Below are 20,301 nucleotides of genomic sequence, written 5' to 3' on the forward strand. Positions count from 1 at the left end.
CCCAGGCAAAGGAGATTCCCTAGAGATGAATACCTTGCCATGATATGTAGAATATGTTGATGCCATAGTTGGAAAGGTTATGAAAGTAATAAGGAAGTCAGTTAGAGGCAGGGCTAAGGCAAAAACAAGGCAGATCAAAACAATGTTGTGAAGAAGATCAGATGAACCCAGAAACAGTCTACATAGGAGGCTAAGAAGAGAAGCAGTGGGGAAAAAGGGGGTTAAAGAAGATTCAAAGTTGAAACTTTGAGTTATTAGTGATATCAGTATTGTTCCCAATATTAGGAAGGACAGGGAAAGAGAAGGGTCTTGGTTTTAGACAAATTTAGAATTGCTAGCAGTTTGTTTTAATCTTTCTCTTATCTCATGTGCGAAGCCTTATCTAAGTGATTCATGTATGGATAGATAGATGATAGGTAGATAGGTAGATGGATAGAGAGATAGATAGATAGATAGATAGATAGATAGATAGATGATAGATAGAGATAGTTAAGGGCCATTAACAGAACAAACGATGGAAGTGCATAACCATTTGAAGGGATCTTAAAATAAAAATAACCAGACTTCACGTATTTGCAATTATTCTGTCACTGATGTCAACTGTTGATAAAACAATGGACTTTCCAAACTGTTAGAGTTATTACCCCAGTCACTTTGCACTTGACATATATTTGTGTTGTAAGTAGGGGGGGATCTGAACTCAAGCCATTTGCCATCTCTTAGACCTAAATTTTATTCATTTAACACTTGTTAAAATGTTACAAAGAAAACAGGGGTAAATACGATAAACTCAACCTAAATGCCTCTCAAGAAGTGGGTAGTCACCTACTTTTCATTCCAGTGAAATCTAGTCGTTAAAAGCCAACCAAATATTGCAAATAATGCTATTCATTGAGGAAAAAAACTTTTTATTTTGTTACCAGTTTTGGTTTAGAAATAGCTTCTCTCTTTAGTCTTTTGCAAGATGCATTTAAGGGGAAAGAATTAAAAATAAGAAGATACCAAGCTCATGACTAAATTAGTCCTAAACTCACCATAGGCCAAACTGATTCCCTAGGCTTACAGATAAGTCCACCTTTAATTTTTGAGTAGTTCATAACATAGAGAGGTAAGTGATTAACCTATTTCAGAAACAAAAGTGAGCAAACCAACAGGTAACTTTAATAAGAAAAAGTATGATTTTTTTCAACTGCAGGTTTTGGAGACCAGTGACCATTCAACACACTTTCAGGTACTTGGTGATTCCCCTTGTTATGGTGGGGGTGGGACTTGTCATTTCCTGCTATAGGAAGGCAGCAGGCTGTGGTAGAGAAAGTAAAAATAGTACCACATTGCCTCAAATTGTGCTTTACTCCATTTTGGTGTGTGAATGGAAGGGTGATTTTTTTTTAACCTGACTTGATTTTATTTGTACTTCCTTTGATACTAATACAATGTGACTAAATGTATATTCTGAAGAGTTATGATTAAAAAAAACCAGTGACTGTATTTTGAGTTGTGCATTCTGCCTTAGTTCACAGCTTGCAAATAAAAATGGTAAATTTGTAGTTGGACAATTTTTTAAATGCTAAATGGACAAAGAGCTTATGAGGCCAGTTTCTCTGAAGATGTGTTTTCTTTTTGATTGTTTTCAAAATTTCTTCAATTTGATTCCCAAATATGTAAATGAATACATTGTAATTATTTCAGGGGAAACCATGAAGGAAATCCTAATCAGTTCGCTGGGATGGCAATGAACATTTAAAGTCGCCTCATGTCATTATATCATTATCAATTAGTACCTATATGTTTGTTATTAATTGAGATTTTTTGAAAGAGAGAGAGAGCATGCTTGAGTGGTGGGGAGGGGCAGAGGAAAAGGGAGAGAGAGAATCCTAAGCAAGCTCAACACAGTGTGGATCCAGATGTGGGGCTTGATCTCACAACCCTGAGATTATGACCTGAGCTGACATCAAGTGTTAGACACCTAACCAACTGAGCCACCCAGGCACCCATTTGTTATTAATTGTTTTATATATGTGGGTGCTCTCATATTAGGTGCATAAATATTTACAATTTTTAGATCCTCTTATTAGATTTTACCCTTTGTTATTATATAGGGCCCTTCTCTGTCTCTTGTTATAGTTTTTTTTTTTTAAGACTTATTTGTCTACAATAAGTATTACTGCTCAGGCTTTCTTTTGACATCCATTTGCATGATAAAGGTAGGTGTCCTTAGGTCTAAAATGAGTCTCTTTTAGGCAACATGTGGATTGTTTTTTTTTTTTAATCCATTATGACACCTCATGTTTTGTATTGGAACATTTAGTCCATTGATATTCAAAATAATTATTGATATGCATTTATAGACTTTCTTACTTGCTTTATCATTGTTTCTGGAGTTTTTTTCTCATCCTTTCTTGTCTTTGTCACTTTTGGTCTCTTCTTTGCACTTAAAGAATCACCGCGAATATTTTTTGCAGAGTTGGTCTACTGGTCATGAATTCCTTTAGTTTTTGTTTTTCTGGGAAACTCTTCAATTCTTTTTCTATTCTAAATGATAGCCTTGCTGGATAGAGTATTCTTGCTGCAAATGTTTCCCATTCAGCCATTTGTCATATAATGTGACTCCCTCTGGCTTGCCAAGTTTGTTTTGGAACATCTTCAGCTAGCCTTAATGGTTTTCTTCTGTAAGTTAGGGACTTCTTTTGTTTTGCTACTTTTAAGATTTTTTTTTCTTTATCATTATATTTTGGAAATTTAATCACAATATATCTTGGTGTTGGCCTGCTTTTGTCAGTTTTGATGGGAGTTCTCTGTCCCTCCTGGATCTCATTGTGTGTTTCCTTCTGAAGATCAAGGAAGTTTTCAGCTATTATTTCTTCAAATAAACTTTCTGCTCCCTTTTCTCTCTCATCTTCTTCTGGGACTCCTATAAAATGAATGTTATTATGTTTGATGGAGTCACTGTGTTCCCTAAATCTACTCTTGTATTGCATAATTCTTCTTTCTCTCTTTGTTCAGCTTGATTACTTTCCATTACTTTGTCTTGTAGGTTATTTATTCATTCCTCTCTTTTTCCCAGCCTGCTATTCATTGCATCAACCCTGTTTCTAATCTCATTTATTGCACTCTTCATCTCTAAAACCTTTTCAACTCTTTTGTCTCTGTGGTAAGGGTCTCAGTGATGTCTTCTGTTCTCAAGCCCATTGATTATCCTCATGATTGTTGCTTTAAATTCTCCATCAGATGTCTTACATATATCTCTTTGGCTTAGATCTCTGGCAACGGCCTTGTCTTGTTCTTTCATTTGGGATAAATCCCTCCATCTTCACATTTTGTCCAAATCTCTGCCATCTTCTGTGTGTTAGAAAGGCCAGTTATGGGATGTCTGGGTGGTTCATTTGGTTAAGTGTCTGCCTTCAGCTCAGGTCATGATCTCAGGGTCCTGGGATTGAGCCCTGCATTGGGATCCCTGGTTGCAGGGAGACTGCTCAACCTCTCCTCTCTGCTTATGCTTTCTCTCTCTCTCTCATTCTAAAATAAATAAATAAGATCTTTAAAAAGAAAGGAAGAAAAGAAGAAAGGAAGAAAGAAAGAAAGGCAAGTTATGTCTCCTGCTCCTGAAAATAATGGCCTTATGAAGATGAGGTCATGTAGTGCTCATGTCCTGGTGCTTCAGAGTGTGTCACCAGTGTGTGCTGTGTGCACTCTCCATTTTTTTTTTTGATGCTGTATCCTTCAGGCCACTCATCTGCAGAAGTTCTCCTTGCCTGCTGTGGGCAGTGTTTCATACTTGGCCTGAATGTGGCAAGTTTTAACTAGTTGTGCTCTGGTCTACTTGTGAAATGAGACCTGTCACCACCTCCTCTGGAATTGAGGCCCTGTAGAGCTCTCTGGTCTGGAGAAGTGGTGTGTTCAGGGGCTGATGCTGATGTTCTGGGTGAGGGGTCTGTCGTGGTGGGAATGAATCAAGTTATTGAGAAAAGCACTCTCATAAGATCACAGGGTTTTGGGTCTGTTGTATGTAAGTTAGGCAGTCAGCATGAGTGCTGTGGTGCTTCTTGCTCGTGGCTCTATGTTTATACTGAGGGTCAGGGGACGTAAATGGTGCCAGCCAGCTCCTTTGTTCCCAGTGAGGTGTGTCAATGAATGCAGCCTCTCAGGGACATGTTCTAGGAAGAGTGAATAATCTCCCCACTTTTGCCCCAGGCACTCTTCAGGTTACTGTTTACACACTGTCTGCCCTTGGATTGCTTTCCTGACTTCTCTCCAGGAGAAGTGCAGTGCCCTCCAGGCTCTGACCTGGCTGGCATCAACCAAGCCTGCTGATGTTTAATACTCCAGGCTTTAAGCTGGGCTGTTTGCAAGAACTCATGGAAGTCAGCCTCTCTCATTTTCCAAGCCAATGTCTTTGGGCAAACATTCTTCTACATTCCACTGTGTGCTTCTCTCTCTCTCTCTCACTCTTCTCTGTGACCATGGATCCTTTCCCTCTGTAGCACTTGCAGTCCGTTTCTCTTCTAAACCATATCTCCATGCTTCCTAAATTCTTCAATGTGGTCTCTTCTCTTCCTTTAGTTGTAGAGTTTGTTCTGTCAGTCTTCAGATCTATTTCTGGGGTATTAATATGATTTGATAGTTATCTAATTGTGTTCCTAGGATGAGGCAAGCCTAGGGTCCTCCTACTCTTCCTCTCTTCCTCCCTCATTTCTTCTTTGAAATGGGTAGATTAAACCAAATAACTTTTATGGGCAATTTTAGCTATAATATTGTATTATTTTACTTCCAGGTTTTAAATAGCCCTGGTATTCTATGCCATATTTGTGTGTGGATGCATATATAATTATTGCATAATATACAAATATTTTATAAATAATGAGACATCATTTGTAGTTGACAAGAACATGGAAATCTGGAGCCAGTCTGCCAGAGGGGAGGTGGCTGGGAAGATGGTTAAAATAGATAAAGGGGATTAAGAGGTACAAAGTTCCAGTTATAAAATAAATAAGTCATGGAAATAAAAAAGACAGTATAAGTAATATAGTCAATAATATTGTAATAACTAACATTGTATAGTTACAGTGACTATAGTTATCACAGTGAGCATTGAGTAATGCGTAGAATTACTGACACAATATTTTATACATCTGAAACTAACATAGCATTGTATATGCATTACGCTTCAATAAGAAGAAATTCAGACTCTGCCACTGACTAGCTGTGTGACTTGGGCAAGTTACTTAAACATTTCCATGTCTCGATTGCTTCATCTGTAAAAAGAGGTAATAGTGCCTACCTCTATGAGTATTTAATGAGTTAATATTTCTAAGGTTTTATAGTAAGTGGTATGTAAATACGTCCTTAAAAATGAACAAATTCTGGGGCACCTAGGTAGCTCAGTTGATTAAGTGTCCAACTCTTGATTTCAGCTCAGGTCATGATCTCAGGGGCCTGGGATTGAGCCTCATGTCATGCTCTGTACTCAGTGGGGAGTCTGCTTGAGAGTCTCTCCCTTCCCTCTGTGCCTACCCCCACTCACATTATTTCTCTCTCAAAAAAATAAATCTTTAAAAATGAGCAAATTCTTAGCATTTTACACAGTGTAAAATAACTATATGCATATCTAACTGTTGTGGCCAAAGACTGAATGCAGACTAATGTCTTCAGGAGGAAATCATTAGAAGAAATTACATGTTTTTTCATGGATATCTTTTTTTTTATTAGTAAAAATTTCTATTGTTGTTTGTTTTGTTTTGCTTTTTTTTTTTTTTTTGGCTAGTAGTAATAGTTAAGTATTTTTCTTTCTCTCTCAAGCCTGAGGTTGTATCATGATTAGGGACTTCTATGCCTATTAATAAGTAAAAATGCACTTGAATTTCCCCAGTTAACTTGACTTTTATATCACAATAGGAACTCAGGTTCAACTAGCACTTTCATTTTTTAATACCTCCAATGGAGGTATAGTATTTTACTTGGGACAAAAGGTGATTATTTTTTACAAAGGAAGCATGCCATGTAGGCTACCCCACTTATTATTAATCCCTAATTTATGAGTGTTGCAAATATAATGTGCTTCAGACCGGCACCTAATTTTTTTTTTCTTCTTGTCTCACTGAGCTCTCATCCTGATTACATCAGGGAAAAAGTCTCAAGTAGTCTTGAACAGAGGTTCTTTCCCTTTTTATGAGAAAGTACAACTAGAAAGAGGAGATAGAATTGTTTCAATTTTGCTTCCAGATATTCATAAATCCATATACTAAATACTTAAGTTAAACATACACATATTCACATACAGATAACATGAGCACTCAAAGGAGTTGGGTTAGTTATTAAAATCCTGACCTCCTGGGTAGGGGTATAAGTGAATGTGAGCATATTTAGGGTCTTTTTTTTTCCTCCACGTTTAAGTGATATACGCCATCATTTTGCCCCTGATTTTTTTTGAAGTATAATCAGCATGCAGTGTTATATTAGTTTCAGGTGTGTAATATAATGATTCAATAACTCTACACATTACTTAGTGTTCATCATGATAAATGTTCTCTTAATCTCGTTTATCTATTTCACATATCCCCTCATCTACCTCTCCTCTTGCAACCACCAGTTTGTTCTCTGTATCTAAGAATCTGTAGTTTTGTTGTTGTTGTTTGTTTTTTTATTTGTTTGTTTTGTTTCTTTTTAAACTCTTTTTAGAAGTAGAGAGAGTGTGTGTGTGTGAGTGAGGGGGTGGTCAGAAGGAGAGGGAAAGAGAATCTTAAGCAGGCTCCACACCCAACATGGAGCCCAATGCAGGGCTCAATCTCAAGACCCTGAGATCATGACCTGACCTGAAATCAAGAGTCAGATGCCACTCAGGTACCCCTGTTTCTTTTGTTTCTTAAATTCCACATGTGAGTGAAATCACATGGTATTCGTCTTTCTCTGATTGACTAATTTTGCTTAGTGTAATACTGTCTAGGTCCATCCATGTTGTTGTAAATGGAAAGATCTCATTCTTTTTGATGGCTGAGTAATATTCATATATATATATATATATATATATATATATATATATATATATATATATATATATATTGGATTATCCATTCATCTATCAATGGACACTTGGGTTGCTTCTGTAATTTGCCAGTTGTTAATTAAACCACTTGGATTACACCAAAATAAACAGCTTTTGCACAGCAAAGGAAACCATCAACAAAATAAAAAGGCCATCTACTGAATGGAAGATGTATGCAAATGATGTATTCAATATTCCATTAATATGCAAAATATATAAAAAATGCATACATCTCAACAGCAAAAAACTCACAAATAATCTTATTGAAAAATGGACAGAGGACCTGAATAGACATTTTTCCAAAGAAGACATACGAGTGACCAACAGACACATGAAAAGATGCTCAACATCACTAAGCATCAGGGAAATTCAAATCGAAGCTACAATGAGATATTGCTCCTGCTATTTTTTTAAACTGAGCTTAAGTATTAGACATGTCCTCCTAAAATAATTAGATATCTAAGCTGGTGCTTCAATAATACCTTTCTTCTAAGAATAGACATCTAGAAAAAGAAGCCAAAAGAAACAAAAAACACTCCCCTCTCTCCAAAATCTGCATCTTCCAAATCTGCTCTTAACCTAAGGTTCAATAACTTTTAAACTTACCAATCAATAGACACTTGCCTATTATTCATGTGATTCACTTACAACTACTCTATTATTCCTTCTCAGTAAATGGCATCCCCTTACTCAATGCACACATATTACTCTCTACTATATGACTAGAGTGGAGAACGTGTGCTGAGTGATATTTATTTATGTATTTGTGTTTGCTTAATAAATAAAGTCAGGGTCAGTATGATTCTTTTTTCCTTTTGCCTCAGTTTCCAATATGACTCAACAAGACAATATTTAAAAGAATATCACATTCTACCAAATACTTCAGAAACAGTAGCCTTTCATGTTCTATAAGATTACATTCATTGACTGTAAGAACCTGGTCATTATCTCATAATCTATCGATGGACCTGCAAATGTAGGAGGGGTGACTGGTGAGGGCTCTCAGTCCACTGTTCACAGAGTGAAAAAATGGAATCAGGATTATTTGAGTACCTACTTTTTTCTCCAATGGTGGTGAAACTCCTTAATCATAGCAACAGGGTCTTCTGAAGAAGCCATGGGGAATCTGGCTGGTTTAATTCATTTATGCCTGAAAAAAAAAACATAGAAGAGCAGTGGTCAAGTGCAGCATGAAGAATAGTCTCAGAGAGGGCTGGGATATTTCAGCAGATCAATGCTGAGACCACAAAAATGGATTATCATGGGTACAAATATTACAGAGAGAGTTATACTTAGCTGGTGGTGGTAGCAAAGTTGAGTGGGAATCCCTTTACCATCTGACATTTTTTTTTGACTTGGCAGCCTTTGGAAAGGGTGAGAGATTATAAGAATGTCAGTGGCAGGGTTTACATGTCACTCCTTGGTCACAAGGAGCTCTTAACTCTGACTGACTAGCCTGGAAAAATTCCACGGCTTCTAGTCAAACACAACACGGTTGGAGGATAGAAACTGACTTGTTCTCAGGTGGGGATTTTTTTTTTCTGAGTTCTCATAACCACAACTGCTTCATTGATTAATGAATACACACAGAAAGAGATTCAAATGGCCACTGGTTGTCAGCACAGCTGATACTGAGATAGATTAACTTCTACAAAAAAAAAAAAAAAAAACCTGCCTTGCAGGTACCCTTGCAATGCTTGTAGATGTTTTCTTATATGGGGTAATTTAGGTATACCAAAAACCATACTTCATTCCTTTCTGCTCCATGTTGCATAATGATCTCTTGCCTGGGCTTGCCACCTTGCCTTATCCCATTATAGATTCAGTCCTTTAAGGTACTTTGTCTTTAAGAATTTCTTTTTTTTTTCTAATGGCTTGTATTTTTTCTTTTTTTGAGAGAGAGAGAGAGAGAGAAGAGAGAGAGAGAATGCATGAGTGGGGGAGGGAGGAGCAGAGGGAGAGAGAGAATCTTAAGCAGGCTCTACCCTGACCATGGAGCCCAATGTGGGGCTCAGTCTCGGGATCTGAGATCATGACTCGAGTCAAAATCAAGAGTCAGATGCTTAACTGACTGAGCCACCCAGGAGTCCCTCCAAGAATTTCTTAATAAATGAAAATACTTCAAGGAGGATTTTCACACTAACCCACTAACTGTAGTCAATAAGATATGCTAGCTTTCACCTTAGACAGTGGACAGAATGAAATATACAAATAGAGATTCATTTTACTTTGTGGGAGAAAGCAAGTAAAGGAACATAGATGGGGACAGTCTTAGGTGGTGTAATATATTAGTATAACCAGAGAAACCAGATTATATCCTAAGTGTTAGCAGAGAATTCTACAAAAAGGAGGAGTGGGCAGGAAAGATAGAAGGCAGACAACCAACATAATAGCTTCCACCTAAACCAATTTGTGTCAAACTAGTCTTTTTAAGAATCTTTTCTCATCTAGACTGCAAGCTCTTTGGGAAGGGGGCTCCTTTCAAAGAGACTAGAGTTTGAATACCAGCTTCAGTTGGGAGATCTTGAACTACTTGCTTTCTGCTCTCCTCCTTGCCCTGACTCAGTTTATTCCTCTTGTACAATGAGTACAATAATGTATACTCCTAGAGTGTGTTGTTAAGATTACATAAGATATCCCAAGTAAAAGCCAGTAAAACAGTGCTTAGCACATAATAGATGCCTAATACATGTCATTTGTCTTTTTCTTCCGGCCTCCAACATATATTAAAGATGTTTGGTACACAGGGACTTCTCAATAAATGCTTTAAAAAGACTCAATGAAGGAAAAGTTAGTTGTGAGGATAAAATAGACTACTGTAACCAAAAGGCATTCCCAGGGTCTTCAGAATCCATAGTAGTCTGTTATGTGAGCTAGGAAAGAAAACCCAGACAGAAAATTACAAACTAACAAAGTTATGATCCCTACTGGTACTTTGTTGTGTGTGAAGGCATAGCCAGAACTATCCAAGTCCCATCTGAGTGGGACAAATATATGAAGACAAACTAGAGCAATAGTTCATAGGGACAGAATTCAGTGACTGAGCAGTGTCACAGACTAATTATAAACATCATCAGGCAAATCCAGCTGGAGACAAACAGATTTTATTGAAGTAATGAACATTCCCAGGCACTTTTTTTCAAGGCTTTTTAAATTATATTTCATGAACAAAAGTCATGTAAGATATCAAAAAAAAAGGGTTTTAGTTTGTGGGTCTCTTCATCAATTTCTTTTAGAAAAGCCATATACCCCAAAACTATTCTGTGTTACTTGCTAGGTTTTCAACTCCCAAAACAGGTCACATTTATTATGCAAATGGAAACAAAAAAAGTGTGGTAGCAGTATTCATATCAAACAAAATAGACTTTAAATATATTTATTTATTTATTTATTTATTTATTTATTTACTTTAGAGAGAAAGAGAGCACATGCATGAGCAGAGGGAGGGGCAGAGGGAGAGAGAGAGTCTTAAGCAGATTCCTCCCTGAGCACAGAGTCTTATGCAGGACTTGATCCCATGACCCTGAGATCATAACCTGAGCCAAAATCAAGAGATGGAGCTTAACCAACTGAGCCACCCAGACTCCCCAAACAAAATAGACTTTAAAACAAAGATTTCAACAAGAGACAAGAGGTATTATTATAATCATAAAGGAAATAATCAAACAAGAAGAAATATCAATTGTAAATATTTATGGACTCAACATGGAAGCACCCAAAGACATAAAGTAAGTATTAACAGACATGAAGGAAAAACTCCATAATAACACATTAATAGTAGGGGACTTTAACATTACACTTTCATGAATGGATAGATCATCCAGACAGAAAACCAACAAGGAAACAGTGGCTTTGAATGACACATAGGAACAGATGAACTTAACATATATTCAGAACATTTCATTCAAAAACAGCTGAATGCACATTCTTTTCAAGTGCATATGGAACAGTTTTCAGAATAGATCACATGTTAGGCCACAAAACAAGTCTCAGTAAATTTAAAAAATGTTGAAATCATATCATATTTCTTTTTCAACCACAATAGTATGAAACTAGAAATAAATGACAAGAAAAAATCTAGAAATAACAAATACATGGAAACTAAGTAACATGTTAGTAAACAATTAATGGGTCAATAAAGAAATTAAGGAGGAAATCAAAAACATATGTGGAGAGTAACGAAAATAAAAGCACAATGGTCCAAAATCTTTGGGATGCAGCAAAAGCTTTTGTAAGAAAGAAGATTACAACAATACAGGCTTACCACAAGAATAAAAAAAAAAATTCTCAAAAAAGCAACCTAACCTTATACCTAATGTGCTAGATAAATAACAAAATAAAGCCAAAAGCCAGTAGAAGAAGGGAATAATAATCAGAGTAGAAATAAATGAAATAGAAACTAAAATAACAGTAGAACAGATCGATAAAACTAGGAGCTGTTTCTTTGAAAAGATTAACAAAATTGATAAACCTTTGGCTAAAGGTTAATATTAAAGGTTATTATTTAAGGCTGCAAAGGACTCAAATAATAAAATCAGAAATGAAGGAGAAATAACAACTGACACTACATAAATAAAAATAATTATAAGAATATGACAAAATATTATATGCCAACAAATTGTTCAACCTAGAAGAAATGAATACATTCCTAGAAACATGTAACCTTCCAAAACAGAATCTGGAAGCAATGAAAAAATTGAACAGGCAGATTACTAGTTATGAATTGAGTAAGTAATCATAAATTCACAACAAACAAGAGTCCAGAAACTTCACAGGTGAATTCTACCAAACACTTAAACAGTTAATACCTATTCTTCCCAAAGTATTCCAAAAAACTGAAGAGTAAGGAAGGTTTCAAAATGCATTCTATAAGGCCAGCATTACCCTAATAACAAAAACAGATAAAGACATTGCAAAAAAAAATAAAAGAAAGAAGAAAGAATGAAATAAAATAAAGAAAAGAAAGAAAGAGAAAGAAAACTACAGACCTCTAATGAACATAGATGCAAAAATCCCCAACATAGTATTAGCAAACCAAGTCCAATAATGCCTTAAAAAATCAATCACCATGATCAAATGGGGTTTATTTTTGGGATACAAATATGTTTCAATATTCTCAAATCAATGTGATATATCACATTAATAAGAGAAAGGATAAAAACCACGTGATCATCTCAATACATGCAGAAAAAGTATTTGGCAAAGTATAACATCCATTCATGAAAAAACTCTCAACAAAGTAGGCATAGAGGGAAAATACCTCAACATAATGAAGGCCATATATGAAAAACCACAACTAACATCATACCTAATGGGGGAAAACTGAGTTTTTCCTTTGAGGTCAAGAAGAAGACAAGGATATCCATTCTCACCACTTTTATTCAACATAGTACTGGAAGTCCTAGCCACAGTAATCTGACAAGAAATAATAAATAAAAGGCATCCAAACTGGTAAGGAAGAAGTAAAACTGTTACTATTTGCAGATGACATGATACTATATATAGAAAACCCTAAAGACATAAAAAGATTCCATGCTCATGGATTGGAAGAATAAACATAGTTAAAATGTCTATGCTACCCAGAGCAATCTACACTTTCAATGCCATCCCAATCAAAATACCAATGACATTTTTCAAAGAACTGGAACAAACAATCTTAAAATTTGTGTGGCATCACAAAAGACCCCGAATTGCCAAGGAAATGTTGGAAAAGAAAAACAAAGCTGGGGGTATCACGTTGCCTGATTTCAAGTTATAATACAAAGCTGTGATCACCAAGACAACATAGTACTGGCACAAAAACAGGCACATAGATCAATGGAACAGAATACAGACTCCAGAAATGGACCCTCAACTTAATGGTCAACTAATCTTTGACAAAACAGGAAAAAATATCCAATGGAAAAAAGACAGTCTCTTCAATAAATGGTGCTGGGAAAATTGGACAGCTATATACAGAAGAATGAAACTCGACCATTCTCTCACACCATACACAAAAATAAACTCTAAATGGATGAAAGACCTTGATGTGAGACAGGAATCCATCAAAATCATAGAGGAGAACCTAGGTAGTAACCTCTTTGACATCATCCACAGCAACTTCTTTCATGACAGGTCTCCAAAGGCAAGGGGAAAAAAAGCAAAAATGAACTTTTGGGACTTCATCAAGATAAAAAGTTTCTGCACAGCAAGGAAACAGTCAACAAAACAAAGAGGCAACCCACAGAACGGGAGAAGATATTTACAAATGACGCTGAAGATATAAGGCTTGTATTCAAGATTTATAAAGAACTTCTCAAACTCAACACCCAAAAAATAATCAAATCAAAAAATGGCCAGAAGATATGAACAGACAGTTTTCCAAAGAAGACATACAAATGGCTAACAGACACATGAAAAAATATTCATCATTAGCCATCAGGGAAATTCAAATCAAAACCACATTGAAATACCAGCTTACATCACTTAGAATGGCAAAAATTGACAAGGCAAAAACAACAAATGTTGGAGAGGATGTGGAGAAAGGGGAACCTTCTTACACTGTTGGTGGGAATGCAAGTTGGTACAACCACTTTGGAAAATAGGGTGAAGGTTCCTTAAAAAGTTAAAAATAGAGCTACCGTATGATCCAGCAATTGCACTACTGGGTATTTACCCCAACGATACAGATGTAGTGAAAATAAGGGGCACATGCACCCCAATGTTCATAGCGGCATTGTCCACAATAGCCAAACTATGGAAGGAGCTGAGATGCCTTTCAACAGACGAATGGATAAAGATGTGGTTCATATATACAATGGAATATTACTCATCTATCAGAAAGAATGATTACCCAACATTTGCATCAACATGGATGGAACTGGAGGAGATTATGCTAAGTGAAATAAGTCAAGCAGAGAAAGACAATTATCATATGGTTCACTTATTTGTGGAATATAAGGAAGAGCAGGGACATCAGTAAGAGAAGGAAGGGAAAAATGAAGAGGGGGTAAACAGAGGGGGAAATGTACCACGAGACACTATGGACTCCAGGAAACAAACTGAGGGGTTTAGAGGGGATGGGGGTGGGTGGGTTGGCGAGCCCCATGAAGGTGTTAAGGAGGGCACATATTGCATGGAGCACTGGGCATTATATGCAAACAATGAATCATGGAACACTACTTCAAAAACTAATGGTGTACTGTATGGTGACTAACATACCATAAAACAAAAACCAAAAAAAAAAAAAAGAATGTGGATGAAGATTGTGCGAATTTAGATGTGTAGAGTAGTAAGATACATAATAGCAAAACATCAGAAATCCAAGTACACGATATTTAAGGAATGCTGATAAAGGGAAATATTAGACAGATATTAAAAATAATGTGAACAACAACAAAAAAAGAAAACCCTAAAGATACTACCAAAAAACTACTAGAACTATTACATGAATTCAGTAAAGTTGCAGAAAAGAAAATAAACAGAAATCTGTTGCACATTTATACACTAATAATGGAGTAGAAGAAAAAGAAATTAAGAAAAGAATCCCATTTACAATTGTATCAAAAATAATAAAAAAACCTAGGAATAAAATTACCGAAGAAGGTGAAAGACCTATACTCTGAAAACTATAAAACACTGCAATTACCATATGGTTTTACTCATATGTGGAACATAAGAAATAGAGCAGAGGACCACAGGAGAAGGGAAGGAAAGCTCAATGGGAAGAAATCAGAGAGGAAGACAAACTATGAGAGACTCTGGACTCTGGGAAACAAACTGAGGGTTACAGAAGGGAGGAGGGTGGGAAGATGGGGTGACTGGGTGATGGGTATTAAGTAGAGCATGTGTTGGGATGAGCACTGGGTATTATATGCAACTAATGAATTATTGAAGACTACACAAAACCTTATGATGTACTATATGTTGGCTAACTGAACATAATGAAAAAATTTTAAAAATTAAATTAAAAAACTGTAAAACATCGATGAAAGAAATTGAAGATGACACAAAGAAATGGAAAGACATTTCATGGTCATGGATTGGGAGACCCAATATTATTAAAATTCCCATACTACCCAAAGAAACCTATACATTTAATGCAATCCCCATAAAAAAATAGTATTTTTCATAAAACAAGAACAAACAATTCTAAAATTGGCATGAAACCACAAAAGACCCTAAATACCCAAAGCAGTCTCAAAAAAAGAAGAACAAAACTGTAGGCATCATAATCCCAGATTTTAAGACATACCACAAAGCTGTAATAATCAAAACAAATGGTATTGGGACAAAAATAGATACAGAGATCAGTGGAGCAGAACAGACAGCCCAGAAATAAACCCACACATTGTTAATTAAGCTATGCTAAAGGCAGCAAGAATATACACTGGCAAAAAGTCTCTTCAACAAATGATGTTGAGAAAACTGGACAGCTATATGCAAAAATAAAATAATAAAATAAAATAAAATAGGACCACTTTCTTACACTACACACAAAAATAAGCTGAAAATGTATTACAGAACTAAATGTAAGACCTGAAATTATAGCAATCCTTGAAGGAAATATGGACAGTAATCTCTTTGACATGCACCATAGAAACATTTTTCTAGATGCATTTCATCTGGCAAGTGAAACAAAAGTAAAATTAAATTGTTGGGACTACACCAAAATAAAAGGCCTATACACAGTGAAGGAAACCATCAACAAAATAAAAAGGCAACCTAGTGAATGGGAAAAATTATTTGTAAATGATATAACCAATAAGGGATTATATTCAAAATATATAAAGAATTTATACAACTGAACACCAAAAAAAAATGATCTGATTAAAAAATGGGCAGAGGACCTAAATAGACATTTTTCCAAAGAGGACATACAGATGGACAACAGACACATGGAAAGATGCTCAACATCACTCATTATCAGGGAAAAACAAATCAAAACCACAATAAGATATCATCTCACACATGTCAGAATGGCTAAACTCAAAAATACAATAAATAACAAGTGTTGCTGAGGATGTAGAGAAAAATGAACACTCGTGCACTGTCAGTGGGACTTCAAATTGGCACAGCCACTATAAAAAACAGTGAAGTTCCTCAAAAAATTAAAAATATATTTACCATAAGACCCAGTAATTCCACTACTGGGTATTTGCCCAAAGAAAATGAAAACACTAATTCTAAAAGATATATTTATCCTTATGTTTATTGCACCATTATTTACAATAGCCAAGATATGGAAGCAACCCAAGAGTCCATCCTCAGATTAATGGATAAAGAATTGGTATGGAATGGGATATTACTCATCCATAAAAATAATGTGATCTTGCCATTTGCAACAACAATAATGGACCTGGAAGGTATAATGCTAAGTGAAATAAGTCAGGCAGAGAAAAACAGTGTCTCTATTTTTAAGTTCAAAATGACTGAAATTTGATCAGTGGATTTATACTAATGTATTCATGACCAAGAACTAGAAGACATTATCCAGGACCTTCACAGAGACCACGCAGGCACTTGCCTAGTAGTCTTCTTTTAAATCATATGGTTTCACTCATTTATGGAACATAAGAAATAGGAAGATCGGTAGGAGAAGGAAGGGAAGAATGAAGGGGAGGGTAACCAGAAGGGGAAATGAACCATGACAGACTGTGGACTCTGGGAAACAAACTGAGGGCTTCAGAGGGGAGAGGGTGGGGGAATGGGACAGGCCTGTGATGGGTATTAAGGAGGGCATGTATTGCATGGTGCACTGGGTGTTATACGCAAATAATGAATCATGAAACACTACATCAAAAACTGGGGTTGTACTGTATGGTGACTAATATAACAAAATAAAAATTATAAAAAAATAAAAATAAAAATAAAAATATATATAAATCACTCATGAGAACCATCATAGACCCAAGCTAAAAGGAGGGTGGTACAATGGGAGGAGAGTAGGAGAGGGGTTTTAACCAAGATCCACCTTTTAAATCTTATACTAAACTTGCTTATCAGCCTACACATGGAGTAAATAATTCAACAAGTTCAGTCAGCACAAACTTGAGTACCTGGAGTGGTATTTTTTTCTTTTGTCAATATGCTCTTTTCATTGATAAGCCTAATGATGACATAGGTAGTAATTCAATAAGCATTTATTTTTCATTTTTTGTAATTTAAATTAAATTACCCAACATATAGTACATCATTAGTTTCAGATGTACAGTTCAATAATTCATCAGTTGCATATAACACCCATGGCTCAGCACATCACGTGCCCTCCTTAATGCCTATCACTCAATTACCCCATACCCCCCTCCAGCAACCCTCAGTTTGTTTCCTATAGTTAGGAGTCTCTCATGGTTTTTCTCCCTCTCTGATAACTTCCCATTCAATTTTCCCTCCCTTCCCCTATGATCTTCTGTGCTGTTTCTTATATTCCATCAATGAGCCTTATCACATTTTTTTCAATTGATGGTAGAACTGATTGAACATTTTAAATAAATATTAGATTTTATTAATCTTTATTAATAATCTAGTAATCTCTATTAATGCTTTAGTCTTAAGAAACAAGGTAACTGAGGCCTAAAGAAAGTAAGGTATTCATTCTTTTTTTAAAAAGATTTATTTACTTATTTGAGAGAGAGAGAGCTTCAGTGGGAGGGGAGAGAGGGAAAGGGAAGGAAAACTCAAGCAGACTCTGACTTGGGGCTCAATCTCACAAGCCTGAGATCATGACCTGAGCCAAAATGAAGAGTCGGACACTTAACTGACTGTGCCACCCAGGTGCCCACAGTTTTCATTATTAGTTATATAGCAACTTAATGGCAGAGCCAGGACTAGAACCTAAGTTTTAATTCCAACTGTACATATGTGAGCAAATATTTCTCTTCCCATATAGTCAGACCATTTGGATGTAAACGTTGTTTATGTTATTAAAGGCTGTCAATTTTTAAATCACCAATGTACAAATCACTGAAAACACATGTCCTTCATTTTGCTTTCTGCAATGACATGGTAACCAGTGTTCTTGCTATGTGCATAAAAACATTAACACTTATTCCTTCTTTTTCTCCATCTCTCTCTCTCTCTCTCCCCACCCCCACATATAGAAACACAGACATAAAGACATGTATTTTTACTGGCATGCAAGACTGGAAGAAAGTAACTAAAATAGGACAAATGTTCTTTTTCTTGGCCAGCCCCTTTCCTGCTCCTACAGTTTATTAAATTATCAGTTTAGGAAAAAGGAATTCAGTGATGAGATGAGCAAAAACGTGTTGTAAATCAAGTTACTGTGTGAGATGCCACTGGAGACATAGCCTTTCTTCTTGAAAACTTATAGACTTTGTTTTTCTTTTTCAACATTTCCTTGGTGATTCAGGGTCTTTTCTGGGTCCATACAAATTTTAGGATTGTTAGTTCCAGCTCTTTGAAAAATGCCGTTGGTACTTTGATCAGAACAGTGTCAAAAGCATAGATTGCTCTGGGCAGCATAGACATCTTAATAATGTTTATTCTTCCATTCCACGAGCATGGAATGATTTTCCATCTTTTTCTGTCTTCCTCAATTTCTTTCATAAGTGTTCTGTAGTTTCTAGAGTATAGATCCTTTACCTCTTTAGTCAGGTTTATTCTTAGGTATCTGTTGGTTTTTGGTGCTATTGTAAATGGAATTGATTCCCTAATTTCTCTTTCTACTGTTTCATTGTTAGTGTATAGGAAAGCAAGTGATGTCTGTGCATTGATTTTGTATCCTGCCACATTATTGGATTGCTGTATGAGTTCTAGTAATTTGGGGGTGGAGTCTTTTGGGTTTTCCACATAAAGTATCATGTCATCTGAGAAGAGAGAGAGTTCAACTTCTTCTTTGCCAATTTGGATGTCTTTTATTTCTTTTTGTTGTCTTATTTCTGATGCTAAGACTTCTAGTACTATGTTGAACAATAGTGGCAAGAGTGGTCATCCTTGTCGTGTTCCTGATCTTAAGGGAAAAGTTCTCAGCTTTTCCCCATTGAGAATGATATTCACTATGGGCTTTTCATGGTTTTTATGAAATTGAGGAATGTTCTCTCTATCCCTACACTCTGAAGAGTTTTAATCAGGAAAGGATGCTGTATATTTTCAAATGCTTTTCTGCATCAATTGAGAGGATCATATGGTTCTTGTCTCTTCTCTTATTAATGTGTTCTGTCATATTGATTGATTTGCAAATGTTGAATCATCTTGCATCCCAGGAATAAATCCTACCTGGTCTGTTTGGATAATCCTTTTAATGTACTGTTGGATCCTGTTGGATAGGATCTTGTTGGGAATTCTGGCATCCATATTCATCAGGGATATTGGTCTGTAATCTACATTTCCTGATTTCAAGCTATATTACAAAGATGTGATCACCAAGACAGCATGGTACTGGCACAAAAACAGACATATAATCAATGGAACAGAATAGAGAGCCCAGATATGAATCATCAACTCTATGGTCAACTAATATTTGACAAAGCAGGAAAAAATATCCAGTGGAAAGAAGACAGTATCTTCAATAAACGGTGCTGGGAAAATTGGACAGCTATATACAGAAGAATGAAACTCAACCATTCTCTTACACCATACACAAAGACAAACTCTAAATGGATGAAAGACCTCAATGTAAGACAGGAATCCATCAATATCCTAGAGGAGAACATAGACAGTAACTTCTTTGACAGCAGCCACAGCAACTTCTTTCAAGACACAACCCCAAAGGTAAGGGAAACAAAAGCAAGAATGAACTTTTGGGGCTTCATCAAGATAAAAAGCTTCTGCACAGCAAAGGAGACAGTCAACAAAACAAAGAGGCAACCCACAGAATGGGAGAAGATATTTGCAAATGACATATTAGATAAAGGGCTGGTATCCAAGATCTATAAAGAATGTCTCAAACTCAACACTCAAAAAACAAATAATCCAGTCAAAAAATGGGCAGAAGACATGAACAGATACTTCTCCAAAGAAGACATAGGAATGGCTAACAGACACATGAAAAAATGTTCAACATCATTAACCATTAGGGAAATTCAAATCAAAACCACATTGAGATACCACCTTATACCAGTTAGAATGGCAAAAATTAACAAGAAAGAACACAACAAATGTTGGTGAGGATGTGGAGAAATGGGAACCCTCTTACATGGTTGGTGGGAATGCAAGTTGGTACAGCCACTTTGGAAAACAATATGGAGATTCCTTAAAAATAGAGCTACCGTATGACCCAGCAATTGCACTACTGGACATTTACACCAAAGATACAGATGAGT

The 20,301-nt window shown here is 36.0% G+C and overlaps 1 protein-coding gene across 1 annotated transcript in view; it reads right to left on the reverse strand.

The window, feature by feature from the left end:
* GPR174 (G protein-coupled receptor 174) overlaps positions 1–20,301 on the reverse strand; it is a 64,396-nt gene that overhangs the window by 29,775 nt on the left and 14,320 nt on the right. Inside the window, exon 3 of the mRNA XM_045774283.2 lies at positions 8,097–8,189. The gene's annotated coding sequence lies outside the window, so the exon portion shown is untranslated. The remainder of the gene's footprint in view (positions 1–8,096; positions 8,190–20,301) is intronic.

The sequence above is a fragment of the Ursus americanus genome, chromosome X (assembly GCF_024610735.1).
Source record: "Ursus americanus isolate L20-20 chromosome X, mUrsAme1.1.p, whole genome shotgun sequence".
Taxonomy (NCBI): domain Eukaryota; kingdom Metazoa; phylum Chordata; class Mammalia; order Carnivora; family Ursidae; genus Ursus; species Ursus americanus.